The sequence below is a fragment of the Patiria miniata genome, unplaced genomic scaffold (genome assembly GCF_015706575.1).
Source record: "Patiria miniata isolate m_02_andy unplaced genomic scaffold, ASM1570657v1 HiC_scaffold_24, whole genome shotgun sequence".
Lineage (NCBI taxonomy): Eukaryota > Metazoa > Echinodermata > Asteroidea > Valvatida > Asterinidae > Patiria > Patiria miniata.
Window position 1 is genome coordinate 7978824 of NW_024037063.1, and position 18284 is coordinate 7997107.

Here is an 18284-nt window from a genome sequence, read left to right on the forward strand (position 1 = left end):
ATAAATGAACCCATTCTTATCTTATAAAGGTGAAATGGCCCGTCGTGTTAGATTGATCACATGATATGTAAAAAAAAATCGGTCAATATGTACACGTGGTTTAAATTCGTTGTCATTGTGAGCCGATAAAATTACGCTTAAGTAAATTCATAACAGACAATACAATCCGGACGGGCTCAAAATCAAGACAACACTATACCTTGAATGGAACATTGTTCGATTTATTATCAAACATTTAATAATTTTAACTGTTCTGTTCTTAATTACTTTCGATTACATTACTTTTGGTCGTTATTTTGCTCCATGACTTACCTCACTTAGATCACTTTCAGTTCACTGACATTGATAAAAGTTGCTTATATACCAGTTGGCCGCAATCATGCATTTAGAAGTATAGGCTTGGCAATTACGATGTCAGGCCGTGTGATTAGGCCTATACTGAGCCTCAGTTTGCGTTCATCCATATGGCCCATGCAAATGGACTTGGCACATACAACAAGAACTGACAGCTCACCTTTATACGCAGGATGGCCATTTCGCCAACAGATGCGGCTCTGAAATGATGCTGTATTATCCATAGTGTATAAATTTACATCCAAACAGATTAAGGACACAGATATATCCTTGAGTGAGGCTATAGGATACACAAACTGAGAATTTCAACAACATTGCTACTCAGTCCAGGCTTTGAAATGTCAAACAGACAGCAAGTTGCACCGCAGCCAATTGCATTTCCCGGTTGGCGTACACTGTACGAGGTTACGGGTCTCCTGTGATCCAGGCGAGCGTATTATCCAAAGCCATGGAACAAATAAGTTGAGTCAGTTACTTCAACGGCTGTTTGGCTTCCTCTATACAACATAATAATGTTTAGTCGGGAGATTGTTTTTATTTCACGAAAAGTATTGTGTCTTTATCTGCATCCGTAGATGAAGCAAGCTTTTGAGTAAAATATTCTAGGCTAAACAATAAAAGACAACAATGAATTCAGATCAACAACACACAGACAATCCACCAAGAAAAGTGCAAAGGAGTCGAGAGGTCGACCTCCGTCATGCAAATATTTCCCATCCTTTATCGATTGTTCCAAAGATGCTTACAACACAGGCAACATAAACATCATTAGATTATAGTGCTGAAGTTCTATTTAAGGTTATGTTTTGAATCATGTCAATGTTTTTAGGCTGCGGTTCTTTGGTACTTCTATGATAGTACATGCATTCTCAATTGGAATATCACTAAGTGTTGCGGTATAAATGTTCATATAAATATGATGTTTCGGTAGTCATACCGTTCGAACCTTTCAGTAAATATCTATTCATCTATTCGGCAATGTGTTTTGGGCTTGAAAATGGAGACGGCCGTTTTCAAATATTCCAGTTATTTAGCATAGATCTTTTCAAACATTAATAATTTTTAAAATATTATATCATCAGAACACTTCCAATTACATTCATACAAACAGAAAGTCCCAACAGCAAATTGAACATTCGTCCCAGATATCCACAATTATTTAATTAAATAAAAACACCAACCGCTCATTAGAATTTTCTCATATGTCAAGATAATTATACAATATCACGAACAAAAAGAGCCTCAGGACATTTGGATTAAACTTCATATCAAAATGTAGTTTATACCCTTCAGACAGACACCTAAAATATACAGTGTATCGTAGGATGGGAAACACATCGCTGTAAGAAGGGAACGCCAAATGCAGTCAGGTTCCGACCAGGCTCGTGATCTACATAACAAGTTCACCACTTTGATATTTACATGTGCCCGTTTCTACGACAATGGACTCGATATAAATAAAATGGTATATATAGATCTTGGCTGCAAATGCGTCACTGTGTAGTGTGTGGTGCAGTTTGGCAAGGAAATGCCAGCTGAATATTGTTTTGGCCGTTTGTAATGTAATTTTTTATTCGTTCATTAAATATATATATAGCAACGCATGTCTGTTATTACTTGGTACTTGGTTGGTGCCCTCCACAATATTCCATCTGGGGAATTTAAAGCGCACTGTTGAGTCCGAGAGGTCATTCCAATTTGTCAGTGTTCAAATAAATACTAGTCACAAATTATACCAGTAGTTAGGTAGTCTTGTTCCCAAACCAACGTTTCTGACTATTCTGACAAAATCTTACGTCAGGTAGTCGCCGCGGCTAAAAATAAACTTGATGGCCCTTTTTCAAAGCACGGCTTGTTTCCGGCTTGGCTTTATCATTAAGAGGCTAAGACCCTTTAATGTTCCGATCAAATAAAAAAAACGCTTGCTTCAAATCATACAGTTTGATATTTCTGTAAGAAAACAACATTGACTGTTATTGAGCAGGAATCTCCAAAGTTAGGGACCGAAAATTTAATATCAGGCAAAGCTGAAATGGAGACGAAGCCGACGTTGTGGCTACGTGACCTAAGATTCGTCAGAAATAAAATAGTCAGAAAATTGTGGTCTGGGAACCAGACTGGTAGTTAGGGATCAATCAACATGTGAGTTGGGGAGCCGGCCAGCCAGCCAGCCAGCCAACGATTAAGGATTTTAATATACAGAATATTCGTGTAAAGATATCAAAACATAACTAAAGGGATCACTAAATCAGTGAAATGTCTCAGTAATTTAACAAAACTCTTTAAAACATTAACTTGGGAGCAAGAACAATTTTATCTAGACGTCAATGACTCATCTGCGTCTTCTGCGGGATTGGACACAGTGTTTTATCTGTGAGTCAGTTTTTCTAAACTACTTTTTTGAAAGAAGACATTTCACAATACGCTATATCAATGTTACTACATTGAACGATCCCTACTTATTTCTGTATCATCTAAATAACTAGAGATTTCAGCACGAGTTTTCACAGTAGAATTAACAACATCCACTCATCTACCGTATCATGGGTGACATTTTAAAGCACGACGGTCAGTTTGCTTGAGAACGTTTCTGAAAATGCGGAAATATCGACACTTGTTGGCGCTATTGCAGAAAATAACGCTTACGTACGTCGTCCTGAAATTTGGAAGGTTTTATTTTTAATGTACAACGAACTTAGCGCCAAACTAGGGTACATGACGTAGCCCATGTATTTTCCCGGGAAATTTATGATCGTAACCAGGCAACATATCAAAGGGTGCTGATGACGGCTTATGTAATCGCTTTCGCCAAATTTGGGGTATTTTGGGTATACAGTTCACCGCCGGTATCAATGTGCGTAATTGCCGTGCGCTGACTTCATGCAGGTAATAGAAAAACGAATGCATGCGAGTCAAATTTGGCTTTTGAAGTAGGAAGTTTTAAGTGCTGCGCTTGGGATTATTAACATTTCATGTGATTTCTGGCAATTTATAGAGATAAAGCTGTTGATGTGGGTATTGGACGAATTTCGTCTTTTACCTTGTAACCAGTATTGCTTGTGAGGCCCCACATCAAGTGGGCCTAATCATATTTGTGAACAAATTTTCGCTAGATTTTTGTTATCCCATGATTGACCGCGTTTGAATATCGTCCAAAAACTGCCCTCAAAATATAATGAGTACGTAACTACGATCTCAGAAAATTAGTCACGTTTTTTGAGGTCTGGTACCATGCATCGCGAGCGATAAAAAACAATACTATTTAGTCGGCTTTTAAATTGCTCATTTTTATCAAAACAACCAAATCTAGCGAAAAGAAATCTATTTAAATATCGCCTCGTGGGGTGCTATGTTAAGTATTTTATTGCCATGTGCAAACTTCAAATGTCTAGAAATCTTAAGAACAAATCTTAAGAACTCATATTTTTTTGGAACCTTAGATACCACCTCACAATGGAAAAATCACCACATGGAATTTTTCCCCCGAAATGAATTTCTAGTCATAGCTTTTTTAGGGTTTGCTTAAAACAAAACAAAACTTATTTACTCTCTAAATTCCAAAGAGTGAAATTAGGGACTATATGTTTTAGAGTGAAAATCACTCTCATTTTAGATTGAAAAAGTCTGGAAAAAAAACCGCTTCAGTCGAAGCTCGAGTAAAAACTCGATCGTTTCGATTCAAGGAATTTCACTTTGAAACGTCTAGTCCCTAGTTTCCGACTGTGTGAATGAATCTTCACTCGAATGGAGTGAATTTTCACTCTTTGAAATTTAGAGAGTAAAGTAAAAAATGTCTTAAAATTACGCGCCAGTCACGGTCCATACGTACTGTCGTCTGCTCCGCTAAAACGGAATTGGGTTTTCAATTGAAACCAGCTCAATAAATTATTGCTGGAATCGGAAGAAATGCTCTGAATTATTAAACATATCACTGTCCAAAAATTGATTACGTTAGCGTAAATTGCATTGCGTTCGAGTCATAAATCTGTACAATATTACTGTACTCTTCTTATTCAATTCAAATTTCCGTAATCTTTAATCTAGCCGTCCGGACCCGGCATCCATCCGAGAACCGCTCGCGAGCTGAGACACTGGTGGTTTACATACATCGGGAAAAACACAAGTAGGCGTCATGGCTAATCGAACGCTCTCGTGTAAGTTTTACTTGCATGTGTAAAGCCTGGTAAGCGAACCCAAAATCTGTCATAGAAAAAAGTTGACGATATTGCAACATTTAGCGTCCGACAAAGCACGTTTTGCACCAAGTCAAGAGAGACGGCCTGAATGTCAGCACAATGCTTCTTTTGAAATTACATGCGAGATTGAATAGGTCATTGTGGTAAATGTTGCAGATGATTCGTGACCACGTAACAGGTGATATGGATTTGAAAAAGGCATTAGTTTAATTTTACGAATCACTTGTAAACAGCCTGAAATTTAAAATACATATTTTGTTTAATACACTTATTCATTCCTAACCCTGCAGCTGTTAAGAAGTACTTGTAATGGCATATATATCAGTAATTTCACGGAGCTAAAGCTTTTACATAGTTCAAAAGTGTAGTTCCGGTGAAATGATATTTGGTTCTTTGCATTTTTTTCTTCAAAATGTCAGAGCGTATTCTTTTTATCAATGCAGTTTTTGCTCCATATTTTTGCGAATCCCTTAAATGTATAAAAAGGGACCCTTTCAATTCATTTTGTAGAGCAGCCACCTAGGCCTATAGTTTGCGAGTCACCTGATCTTACACAACCATACACAACGCATCATGAAAGCAATGATTTTCATCGCATTTTCGGCAGTTTTCCTTGTAGGACTGGGTAAGTCAAAGTTAACGTTCAGTGATCTGAGTGTGTGAGTACGTGTTCAGTTAAAACAAAACAAAACGACAAAAACAAATTTATTTTGAAAGTTAGACACAACGATTATGCAGATTGTTAAAAAAAACTTTGAAAATAATTTTAGGGCGTTGTCACGCTTGTCCACAGTACTATCACCACCTCACCCAACGGATACGGGCCGACGGGGCGATCCACTCCATTACATTTTCTCAGATATAACCGCTTGGTTTTGGTTTTGTTTTTTTGCTGGACCCGAATTGGTAAGCCTTTCGTATGGAAGTGTAGATAGGACATGGTTAAAAATAAAACTAATTCGTACGTACGAATTACTAAACCGTACGTACGAAATTCTAATTCGTACGTACGAATTACTAATTCGTACGTACGAATTACTAAACCGTACGTGTTTTTGTGGCTAGTTAATTAGTTTTTTTTCAGACACCCATTTCCGTAATCCGGTTCAAAGTTTTGATGCAGGCAGCCATAAAATGTCAGTTTCTTTATTGACTGTGAGCATCAAAGGCTCATTAACAAAGCAAAGCGTTGAGTTGTATAATGCAATAATTTGACGGTTGCACAAAGCAGTAACGTACCGGTATCGTTTACAATAATTGCCGCACCACCAAGTGACTTCGTGTCCCGTACAGCACAACTGTGGTATTCGTCACTGTTAGAGCAAATTTTGTAGAGGGGGCATTAGTTTTTCTATTGAACCGTGTGCACTTTCCCCTTCGATTTGACTAAGCACACTGCAGGCGAAGGTATAGGCCTGAGTTAAACACCTCCCACGTGTACTTTCTGAACAAGATGTGAAGTCCAGGAATTCTCACTTTATTTTACAATTCATATTGACTTTCTCGTCTCGGACATATAACTGAGCGCTCTTTTCGATTTTTTCTCTTCTATCGCTTTTCATGTGTTCCAATCTCGTGCCCGTTCAAAGACATTTTAATTATGCTATTTCTCGATGAACCCCTAAAATGCACCCAAGTAAGAAAATACAGCTTTCCCCGTGCAGTTAAGTTTCACAACCTGTTCATTCAATCAGACAAATAATATTGTGCATTTTATTTAAAGAGGTTGCAGTACATGTACTGATATGGTTTCTAATTGACAGTTTATAAGCCCCAGCGCATTTGATTGCGTTTCAACGGTCTCAAATAAGCGTATATACAGACAAACATTTTTGGAAATCAAAATTTGTTTGTTAACTTTCGATTCGTACCAAGTAAACAAGTTTGACGAACAATTTATGGATTTTATCCCTTCTCCTCCATAAATGAAACGTACACTAAGAAATTCGAATAAAGTCCCGCAACTTAAGTGTGAAACACAAAGAATGCAGAATAGTGCCATTCCTCATCTGGTACATCTGTATAACTCTAATCCCAAATGAAATGAATTGATTTTTACCTGCAAGCTTTTATTGTATTTTACAAGTTTTAACGTTATTTTAATACTACCTTTCATTTAAATAAGATAATTTGACTGCCACACATCTTGCACAATTTTTAAACTCATTTCCTATCTGGCTCATTTTTTATAATTCTAATCCTAAATGAAACTATAAATTGTTTTACCTGCAACCTTTTTTAATGTCTTTTATAAGTTTTAACGCAATTTGAATGCCCCCTTTTTAAAGTAAGATAAATTGATTGCAACACAATCTGTAACAATAATATGTATTTCTCTATATAGACAATTTTCTTTAGTTAGATCTGTATGCACAATGTTTAAACCTTTTCTAATATTAGTATTTAATGTCATATTTTGTTTTTTTAACTCGGTAGGCCTTTAACTTTTTTAAATGTGTTTTTAAAAAATGTAAATCACGTGCAATTCAGCAGTGGCTGCTATTCGTGATTTGTTAATAAACCATGTTGAATTGAATTGAATTGAATACAGGACTCCGGTCATGGACGATCCTGTCCAAATTTGCCTAAAATCGGCCAAAGCGTAAATGCCCATTGGGAGACAGAAGACCCACGTAATCTGCTTCTTACATTTTACGTGTGAATGAAGTATACCTATATATATGCTTGAACTTTCGCAAAATTGAAACGGGTGTGTTAACGCTTACCCAGTTTTAAATGAATTCAAACGGAAGTTTTGAATAACCGAAGACCAAGTTGTGAAACTGGACAGGAAAAAGTCTATTTCTGACTTGGATATGTTAGTAAAGATAATGACGGTTGATCATAATTTGTCATTGAGTTTTAAAGAAATTCATAACCGTTTAAATGACAAATTCTTTGAGTCAAGTGCGCCCAGCCCGTAAAGGCAATCCTTTCCTCGATCTTTTTCACACATTGTGTTTTCTACGGTGGCTCATATTCGCCAATTTGTTGCGCAAGTCCCTTTTCCTTATGGCGTTATATCGCCGTACTATTGCGTTATATCGCCATACTATTGCGTTATAACGCCGTAGTATTGCGTTATAACGCCGTACTATTGCGTTATAACGCTGTATTTTATTGCGTTATAACGCCGTATTTTATTGCGTTATATCGCCGTATTTTATTGCGTTATATCGCCGTACTATGGCGATATATCGCTATACTACTGCGTTATGTCGCCGTACTATGGCGTTATATCGCCGTAGTTTTGCGTTATATCGCCGTATTTAATTGCGTTATAACGTCGTTTTTCTCCGTTATACCATTTGGTTACTACGAAAGCCTACGAAAGCCCATTAGCGCCACTGGAAGTGTATATGATACAGACTATTTAATTCGTTATTACGGATTATTAATTCGTTATTACGGATTTTTTAATTCGTTATTACGGATTATTAATTCGTTATTACGGATTATTTAATTCGTTATTACGGATAATTAATTCGTTATTACGGATTATTTAATTCGTTATTACGGATTATTTAATTCGTTATCACGAAATAAATCTGGTACTCACATACGGAGAGCAACATTTGGGGAACAAATCCCCAGATTGTCTCAAAGCATAGTATCACCGACCCTGATCACAGAATGGCCGGTCTTAAATTTCGCTAAATCAGACGAAGGCCCATTGGCGGCATGCGGTAAGTTTTAACAAGATCAAACCAACTAGCATTAGCTTGGAACTTGTAGATTGTGGAAAAAAATTAAGAGTGATTAGATCAGACTAATTAACTTCAAAGATGCGCAAAAAGCTCAAGGGGCATGGCCTTTACCCTCACCTTTTCTTTTTTGCTCATACCCTTGCCACACAACATATTTCATATTTCCTTATATCGTCCTTATGTACGAAAGCCCATTAGCGCCACTGCAAGTACATATGTTGCGGATTATTTAATTCGTTATTACGGATTATTATTTCGTTATTACGGATTACTAATTCGTATTTAATTCGTTATTACGGATTACTAATTCGTTATAACGGATTATTTAATTCGTTATTACGGATTATTAATTCGTTATTACGGATTATTAATTCGTTATTACGAATTACTCGTACGTTCTGAGTCATTACTCGGCAAGTATGGCACAGGAGTGCAAACGTTGTATGCAAAGATAGCGCCGCCTAGCGGCGTTATATACATAGGCCCCTGGTCACGTGCTCTCCACGTGTGAGAACATCAGACTTATTTCGTAATAACGAATTAAAAATTCCGTAATAACGAATTAAATAATCCGTAATAACGAATTAATAATCCGTAATAACGAATTAAATAATCCGTAATAACGAATTAATAATGGCGCTAATGGGCTTTCGTACTAATGGGCTTTCGCAGTGTAGCATTACAAAATGGCGACGTCACTGTTGATTTAACGCCATAGTACGGCGATATAACGCCATCGTACGGCGATATAACGCAATAAAAAACGGCGACATAACGCAATAAAATACGGCGTTATAACGCAATAAAATACGGCGTTATATCGCCATAGTACGGCGATATAACGCCATAGTACGGCGATATAACGCCATAGTACGGCGATATAACGCCATAAGAAAAAAGGACATGCGCAACAAATTGGCGAATACGAGCCACCGTAGTTTTCACATGTGGCAGAGCCCACAACACATCAATTGATTGTCAAGTATCCATTTGAACTGGTTTTCTCCTGCAGAAAGTTGCTTTGCACTACCAGAGCCGAGAGAGAAGAAAGCCCTAGAAGGTGAGCATAATAGACGCACTTAATATAGCTGGTGTCTAGGTTCATTACGATTGCTATTTTTGATTCATATAAGTTGAACGGGTATATACGCTTCTTTCAATTCAGCAAAATAAAAACTATTTTTGTAAAACGTTGAGCAAAGAAATTGAGAGCGGGTTTGAACTTGTGACCTCCGGATTGCCGTTCCGGTGCTCTACCAACTGAGCAATCCAGCCCTATGTAAACAGTTCCCCGATTTGTCAATATAATTGTTCAAGAGGCGCTAGTTAGAAGCCATAAACCAGTATGCCATGCAGCCAGGGATTACGCCCAAAGTCACGATGCAGACCTTGGGAAATAGAGACAGGATACGGCTTTTGAATTTTTCATTTTTTTTTTGTGTACACATTTTTGAAATGAACTACAAAGGAAAACTGACTAGGTAAATTATAACAATTTTTATTTTTAAATTTACACAAAACAGTACTGTTACTGTGAGTACTGTTAATAAGTTTTGGAAATACGCGTAATTATCACTTAAGTCTATAGGAGTCATGGGTCTGCACCCTTATTGTGCCACCATGAAAAGCGCCACCTATTGTCCAATGGTGCCAATATTTGTCTGCTTTTAACAGCGCCCTCATAGGAAGATGGTGTCCGGGTGGCGATTTTTTTTCCCCCAAACGACATCCGCATGGGGCGTACTCTACGACGTTTTGGACTTTACTTCTCTTAAAAACATGAGAAAAAATATAAAGTTAGAAGGTCTTTATTTGCCATTAAAAAAATCCTTCATAAAGCCTTAGATTAGAAAAGAAAGTAATTCGGGTAAAAAATGGTGATTCGAACCCATACCGCGAGGGTACCTCGCGGTACAAAATCACAATCCCATCCAATTGAGCTATCGAACTGCGCGACAAATCCTGGAAATTCATGGTTATAATACTACATGCGTACGTATCATAAAAGTATCGTAGAGGGCGCTCAACAACCATGTTTTGCGGCTGTTGTTAGGGAAAAAAATAATTCGCGTCCGGGTGACCGGTGGGAAAAAACTGTCTACCTTTTTAGTCAACACGATTTGAAAGATAGCAACATTTGCTTGGAAATATTAACAGAGCAGTATTTGCCATGCGCCCTCAATTTCATCTCTTATGAATTAAATACAGATACCCTTAGTGTTTGGAAACCACTGTGTAAGGTCCAGGTAGGGTTTTAATAATGCCGTATATCACTCTCTTCAGGGACCTTTCCCCCCATTCCTGAGGAGTCAGCATTATATCCATCATTCATAGCTGACGATTTCTTCATTTGTAACGACGGTGTGACAATTCCTGCTGAGTGGCATTGCGATGTAATTGTCGATTGCACGGACGGGGAGGACGAGACCGATTGTGGTAACTATATCAACTGCAATTTAAATATTCACCAAATATCTTTATTATACGAGTTTCATATAAGGAACGCGCTTCACGATTCCTGATTTGTCAAACCTCCATGGCATGATTCTACATGCCCACTTGTTTATAATATAATGTTTGCAGCTTTGCCCATGGATGACAGTTGCATAAACTAGGCTTACCATAACCAGTACGCAAAATCGACAGCGTCTCCACGAAGGCAACTGTCCAGCCTCTCAAATACAGGTTTCCAATACTGAAAAGCAGTGCCCCTCTTTTTGTTGATAGTTGCCCGAGACACTTTCGAATTCAGCGAAAATCGAAGCTCATCACCACGAAAAATTGCACATTCGTGGTAGCCTTGTTGCCATTTTGCAATAGGCTTGCCCGGCACTAACACTATCGTTGTGATTTTGTATTTAGGGGCGGGAATCAGATCTAGCCTATTTCTGCATATAATTTGCATACATTAGCAGGAAAGCCTCCTTCATTGTAATGTTTCAAGATTCTTTACCCGCTACCTGTCCCTACATTCAAAGTCCAAATACAGAACCAGTCTTCCTGAACGACAGGCAAATTTGAATTGGATATTATACAAACAATGAATGTTTGTGAGTGCAATGGTAAGAATAATTTCATGAGGTGACAGATGAAATGTTCCTTCGCCTCGTGGAATGGAACATTTATTCTTTCCATTGCACGAACGTGAAACATTCATAATTTGTTTTATATAACACCTGAATAAATCCTTGTCATCTGATTGGTTGACTTTTAATAGCCAATTTATTCAGGTTAAAAACTGTTTAAAAGTTCGACAAGTTCATCATATTTATATTAATAATGCAAACTGTGCAACAGGTTGAGAACATTCGTATTCAATTTATCTCGATTTAAACCAGCGCCACCACCGGCAGCAGTGACACCAGTCCGTGCAATGGAAGTTCTATTCACCGTGCAATAGAACTTCCATTGCACTGTGCGCTGCGCGCCATGCGGGCTCCGTGCGTTGGTACGAATAATTCAATGACATGTGATCAACGATCCACCAATCAAATGACGGGGATTTATTCAGGTGTTGTATCATATAGTGTGCCCGGCAGAAGGGCATATGTGCATATGCCCTTATGCAATAGCGCGTAATGACCAAAATGTTCCCAGCAAAAGGGCATATGCTGAAAACTGCCTCCATTTTAATGAGATTTAAACATTTTCGTCAGAAATTAACGTGTATAGTTGTTCCAAAACTTATGATTCATACGTGTGACAAATTTCACATTCGTACGATTTATATTACGTGTAGGAGAGCATTGGATACAAAATGCGCGCGGGGGAACAATGGGACCTTTCAATGCAATTTTCTTTAAAATGATTTTTGCGTCAGAACGCTCATATGCCCTTCTGCCGGGCACCCGACGTATTGTGCATGATTGAATGATTGGAATGTCCAATAGAATGGTTAAAGAGTGACAACAAACGGTAGATTTTTCGGTAAATCATATGGGCCTATGACTGATTTAAATAATGTTCTTATCAGGATACCCAAATAATGAATGCATGGAAAATTGGAAATAAAAAAAATCCGATACACGAAAACACTGAGAGTCCGTCTCCCACTCTTCATCATGGTGCCCCCTTTCTTACATCCAATTTTTAAAATGCATTTCTGAACTAAAAAATAGAAAAGAAAAAGAAAAAATAGAAGAAGACAACACCCAACTGCCTAAATATAAAATATAAACCAGTGGAGTTGAACATGCTGTTAAAAGAAGTCAAACGAACGTTCTCTCTAAATTCCAAAGAGTGAAATTAGGGACTACACGTTTAGAGTGAAAATCACTCTCATTTCCGATATAGTCTGAAAAAAGAACCACTTCAGTCGAAGCTCGATGGACACCCGTTCAGTATACAGATGTACATCATTATGTATACTCGGGCTTATATCAAAACGGCACATTTTAAGCTTTTGTACTTTTTCTCCAGTTTTCATTGTTATTTAATAAATTTGGTTATGAGGAAGTCAGAAAAATATCTCAAAACTAGAGGGATATATACCTCCATACCCCCACCGGATTTACGCCCCGCAGAAAACTACATATCCACTCAACGACTGTGATTTCACCCTAATCCAGGGCAAAATGACCTCATTATGGGTCCCCCATCCTGACCATGACATCATACAGCTCACCTTCATTTAGAAATGTTATATAAGTTAAATACCTGTTGTTTTTTTATTAAATAATTATTATCCTGCCTCATTCTCTGCAAGGCTTTATCCAAATTAGGCTTGTATTTTCCGAAAGTTGCCTTTTATCCTACAGAGTCATTCTGTTCAATCACAGGGGAATATTGTACCGTTGGAAGACCATTCTTACACTATTGTTTGTTTTCATTTATAGTCAATGAGAGAGATGCCAGCCAAGACGCCCCTGACGCAAGGCGACGGGGCTACTTCGCAAAGAGATTTGCCAAAAGACAGGGTTCCGTCAACCAACAGGGCAACCCCTATGCAAAGAGATTTGCCAAAAGACAGGGTTCCGTCAACCAACAGGGCAACGTCTATGCAAAGAGATTTGCCAAAAGACAGGGTTCCGTCAACCAACAGGGCAACGTCTATGCAAAGAGATTTGCCAAAAGACAGGGCGCCCCCAACTAAGAGAGATTCACCAACAGACAGCCCTTATATCAACAATCCGGAAAGTAAATCGAAACTTAAAGAACTACAACACGCCTGATCAATGAAAACGCCAACATCGATGAGTAATGTACAGTAAAAAAAAAAGAAAAAAAAAAAAAGAATTAGCTTAATAAAAACTACCGGTAATAAGTTACAGATAGAGTAGCCATCTCGTTAAAACGTAATAATTTTAAAATTACTTATATTCGCTTATAATTCCAGTTTCCTTTTGTTGCTTTGTTTAAGCCAAACAATCGTCTTATTTATCCTTTAGTCTGTTCATTTGTGGAATAATACTAATCCTCTTCCGTTCTCCCATCTCTCATTTCTATTCAAAATCATTATTTAGATTGACCGCACCCTCTTGATTGCACGCGGTCCTTAATTTTTTTTTTCTGGTGGTCGCAATTTTGGCAGTCCTCTCTCTTTGCCAGTCCTATCTTATGAAATTCAAACCAATATGAGCTCTTGGAGCAGCTTATTGCATGAACAGGGTTCCTTGCCAATTTCCTTTTAATTGTTGTGTGCGTTATACGTTTTACACTGAAGACACCTTCATCTTATAATATTTTCCTTCTTTGTATTTTCTTCTCATTACAAACGTGTTCCGCCGGTTTCAAGCCTTACTTGACTAGAAGACAATGACGTATATATACTTAAACAATCTAATTATACTCATAACTATGAAATTAATAAAACAATTTGGTGTTTGGCCATGTGATTGATTACACAGAACAAAGGATTTTTTCATTTTTCTCCTTGATTTCGGTAAATGTCAAATACGAAACCAATGTGAAAATAAAGATGTAAAAAGGGGTGTCAATATTATGTGACACTTCATCAAACTTTTTACCGCGATCGGTGAAATTGAATGAACAATACCAATCTTTTCTTTAACTTGAATGAAATGATTTGTTTGGTAAATTCTCAGCTGATGAAATGATTCTTTATGAAGATTGAATGCTGATTTATGAGGGAACATTTTTTTTCAAATTAAATTGAAATGGATTGGAAAATACAGTATTAGTTATAAAGATACGTTCCTCATAATGATCTAACATACACTTTTTATTATTATCAAGATAACCCGAGTCTATCAAAACCTATCATTATTTTTAGACACCTGACTTTGAAGACTCGGAAAACACGGTGCCTTTTGGTGGTATGCAGTAAAAACCTCACATTTTAGGCAGGCCGAATATATAATACGCAGGGAAAATCAACTTAAGAGTAACTTCTTCAGATGGGTGTAATAGTTTGACGTTGTATGTCATGCCTTATGCTGTGTTATATATGAACATCTTTACTCCTAGAAAAGTTATATCTTCCACTTAAAATAAAAGCTTCATTTATGTGCATGAAATACCATGGTTTTGAGTGCCTTAGTATAGGCCTATATGCAGTGTTTTGTCATGAAGAAGAGGAAAAACAGTATTTTGAATTAACAGCAATGACCTGAATTAACCTCTGTTTTGAAGGCTATGCTTCACTTGATCTATAGCCAGAGACAGCTCTTTATATCACTTGTTTTTGAACCTGTTGACTGTCGGATATATGGATTCATGGATTTTTATTCCAAATTCAAAAGTGGGAGGGGCTGAACCTCATTTGACCTAGGGCGCTCTTTCCCCCATTTTTTGGCTTTCTTTAAATATTCACGAAAGAAAAATGGGAGCATGGCCCCCGTTGCACATTCTGGGATGCACCAGTAGTTCCCTTCTGTCGTTAACACTTATTCAAGTGATGGTTTACAAATTTGGCGACAAATCGAAACTATTTTTTACACGTGCGATATGCAAAAATATACAAGTACTAATTTGATATTTTTCGAAGATCTTGAGTGAGATAACAAGACGTTTAAATGGCTCGGCGCTTATACACTGAATATTGAAGCCTAGACATAAAAAAGTGAGTTGAGTTTAACTATCATATTTGAATAATACACTCATGTTTTATAACATTCGACGACTTTAAGGCAAAGCGATTATAAATGGGTCAGTAAGGTCATGTGACATTGGCCCTTTGCACAGTTGGAATGAAAGAGTGTTCTGTGATGCACTACCAAGCATTATTGCGCTTAGCAACCTTCCTATAGTCTCAACGCCAAGCAGTCATGCGAAATATTTTTTTCAAGTGCAGCTTTCGCTTTTGTTTCAACACGATGCAAAGAGCTCAAAGCGTCTGGATAACTTACCTGTTATGATGTCACTCTTTGATGTCTCTTCACGTCTACAGCTATAATGATGCTTCTCAGCAAGTGTTTTGTATGCTCTCATCACCTGCATCTCCCAATCAGCAGCTTCTTCCAACTGTCTCCTCAGGGATTCATTTTCCTTTCTCAACTTTTCCAATTCTGTTTTGGAAGCAATCATTTCCTGGGCAGTGATCTTGCTTTCCCCGTCATCGTTATCATTCTCCTTGGTTGTCTGTACACCTCGTGAGTTGTACCTCACCGACTCTGCTGCTGCTTGAACGGCGCCTGGTCTGATGGCAATGAGTTGGTGGAGGTCTTTTGCGGATTTTTCAGGGGTACTGCTGCTTAATATGTTCGAGCTGTCCCTTTCTGTTTGAGTTTTTGATCTGTCCGGTCCGGATCTTTGAGATCTCTCATTTTTGGATTGGGCTATCTTCTGAATTTCCAGCGATGAGTTAGTGGTCATCAAGTCATCAAGTTGCCTGCTTCTTCGTCGTCCACAGTCTGGGCTGACAGACCCGCTAATAGTGGACATAAGGGTACGCTGCGGACTCGGTCGTCGGACTTTGATCCCTTGTATCCAGTCTTCATCTTCATTGACAATACGCCTATCTCCGTGATTTTGCTTATATTTCTTTTCCTTCTTACTTGTCAATTTCCCACGGTGCTTCTTTCGAGATGTCGTTGATGATGATGCTGTGTCCATAGCGGACTGGGACATGTCACCGGAGATGTGACGTTGTAAATGGGAAGACGATGATCTTGATGGGCAATGTGCTATGTAGGATTTCTGGAGCTGATTTGTAGCGACTGAAGCTTGTCTGATGACATGTAAAGCTGTAGTAGCTTTGCTTTCCAATGAGCTGAGTTGTTTGGCACTAAGACTGGGCTGATTTCTCCTCTTTGTTGCTGCGGACTGGCTTTTAGCAGAAACATTGTGTCTTATCACCGGGGTGCTGGTCACAGCACATACAGTTTTTTTAGTCTTCACCTCCCCCTGAGAACTACTCTTGAGATCGTCTATGATGTAATCCAAATCTTTCTTAATACCCATCTCCACAATTGACCGTTCGGATTGAGCCATCTCCTCTGATGTGTACACAACTTGCTTTTCTTTATGTCTTATGACACTCACAAAGCAAGAAGATTCTTTAGGGATTGCCACTCTTTCTCCTCTCAGCGATGGGAGTCTAAAACTGTCATTCTTTACCCTGGTCACCCCTGCTGACTACAGCCAGGCAAAGCAGTCCTTATCACGATCTGTCCATTCGATTATTAGCTCCGATTGTTAAGTTTGGCGTTGGGTGCCCGTCAAGGACCATGTTGCCACTTGATTACCTCAGTGGTTGACTTGAATGAGTACACTTTCGCTAAAACACTGTCGGGTTCCATCCAATATAATCTTAATATCTTCAAAACACAAACTTCTATGGCTATGAGTTTTTTTAACTATAAGCTTGTATATGGAACTGTTCGTAAATATGACGGTACTCACATCTGTTGTTGAATAATTCCAGCGATTTTTCAGGTTTGTTTATGCGTCCGTGTCTTGTGTTTATCATCCATAGGATCATCCTGTATTCCTCGGAAGACACAACTCTGGCGGGCATCAAGAAACTCATGATGTCAGAATCATAAGCATGCGCACATTCATTTAAACTAAAGGGTCATTGGTTGCCTACTGGTCTCATTATAACTGGACATTTGAAATCCTTTCTCTGTGAATGAGTTTTTGTTGAAGGATTCACCCGAAAGAATCGCTGACAAGGATATAGCACGGCAATTGAAAGGCCTGCCCAGACAAATCAACTGAAATCGATCCGCTGATGCGAGAGAACTGCGAGTGTTATATACGACACTATGATGATGTCACGAGCAACCTATTACAGTAATAACATTTCAAGGCCTTGAAGACCGCAGTCACAGGGGTCATTCGAAAGAATCGCAAACTAATAAAGAACAAACTTATGCATTACCAGCAACAGACACGTTTCAATTTACGATGAACTGAATTCGAAGAGTTATCCTGACTTGAATCCTGATGACCGATTAAGACTGTGCATTATGAACAGTCAACTCCGACTTTACCCGTCTGAAATATAATCTAAGGAAAAAAAGACCGTATGATGGCCGTGAAATGAGGCCTGTTCCCGATTACCATATTATACTGTCAGCCATGCTAGCTATGAAAGTCAAAGCTATATATAACTCTGAATTGAATCATGAAATGTGCCAACACATGTCGCATTCTATCTGCCAGTATAAGACTCGTGCAGATTCCCCCTGCAGAGAGACTATTGCCCAGCATCGTGCGTGGCGTAGCTTCTTTCAATGGCCACGATCAAAATGCTAATTCAATTCCATATCGGTCAGGTTTGCACGTGAGAAATACTGAAGATATGACGGATTTTTAGAATAACTTTAATGTAATCGATAAGGCTATACCCTTTCTGACAATTGTGAGAAGGATATCCATCCCCCCCCCCCAATTTTTTTTCTCGAAAAACATGTTACACGCACACAAACTCAAAGTGTAAATATTTCAAATGCGCGGGACACTTATAACACGATATAGTGTGGCTGTTCATTGCAGAAATTCTAAAAGTTATATACAACATATGGATGTTTTGCAGATATCTGTGTTGAATGTCCTGTCAGTTTTTCCCGTCGGGATCAAAAGAGGAGAGTATAGATACCGGTTGATGCATTTTGTAATCAAG

General features: G+C 38.3%; 1 long non-coding RNA gene across 1 annotated transcript; it reads left to right on the forward strand.

Moving 5' to 3' along the window:
• Positions 1-9268: 9268 nt before the first annotated feature.
• LOC119731597 lies at positions 9269-14686 on the forward strand. The gene is made up of 3 exons (XR_005271472.1): positions 9269-9317; positions 10541-10693; positions 13093-14686. It is a non-coding gene; the product is annotated as an uncharacterized LOC119731597 (long non-coding RNA).
• The last annotated feature ends 3598 nt before the right edge of the window (positions 14687-18284 follow it).